This window comes from Phytophthora infestans, genomic scaffold (genome assembly GCF_000142945.1).
Source record: "Phytophthora infestans T30-4 supercont1.16 genomic scaffold, whole genome shotgun sequence".
Classification (NCBI taxonomy): Eukaryota; Oomycota; class Peronosporomycetes; order Peronosporales; family Peronosporaceae; genus Phytophthora; species Phytophthora infestans.
This window is the reverse complement of record NW_003303743.1, coordinates 28488-29481: the sequence shown is the minus strand read 5'-3', so window position 1 is coordinate 29481 and position 994 is coordinate 28488.

Here is a 994-nt window from a genome sequence, read left to right as displayed (position 1 = left end):
ACGCGTTTGGTGCGTACCCGGCGTACTCAGCGTGCTCGGCGTATGGCGCCGGGGTCCGTTCGTATGGAGCCCCTCCGGCGTACGGTCTTGACCGCAGCCTTGCCGTCCCGACCGAGGCTTGGGTGCCTGCTCCGACGACCTCGTCAACGACTGTGACCGGCCCTCGCTTCGAGGAGCTGGGTCAAGGGGGGTCTGCGAGTCAGCAACCCCCTGCGGGTCAAAGTACCGCTTAAGACGTCCGACATAGAACGTCGGGTGCGTCGTCATTGACTTTGGAAGGTCGATGGTGTACGACGCACCATGTCTGGCCAGGACTGCAAAAGGTCCGATGAAGCGGTGCTTCAGCTTGTTGCTGCCGACAGAGCTTACAGTGTCAAGAGGTAGGTTCCTCGTGCCTAGCAACACTAAGTCCCCAACCTCAAATATACTTAAGTTTCCTCTTCCTTGTTTGTCTGAGTACTCCTTTTGCTAATCTTGGGCCGCTGCCATGGCATCGCGGACCCTGCTGACAATGTTCAGCTTGGTATCCATAAAGGATTCCACCTGTTTCCGCAGCGAAACTGGCCTCACATCCGAGACCTGGGAGGAAAGGGCTTTCCGAGCCTCTCCCCCACTTAGAATAGAGGAGTCGGTGTCTCCTCGAAGAGTGAGAGGCACTCTGAGGTGGCGGAAGCCGTTCAAGTAGAACGGCGTGAACCCCGTGGACGCGTGCACCGCGTTGTTGAGCGCAAACTCAACGACTGGAAGCTGCGTCGACCACGTACGTGGTGCTGCCGCGCACACACTGCGCAGAGTGTCCTCGAGCACTTGATTGGCGCGCTCTGTCTGGCCGTCTGTCTGCGGATGGTCCGCAGTGGACATCTGCAGACGAGTTTCCAGTAAAGGGAACAGCGTTTTCCAAAACGCAGCAGTGAGCCGCGGGTCTCGGTCCGAGACAATCGTCTCCGGGAGACCGTGATAGCGGAACACGCCATCGACGAACAACCTGGCGGTT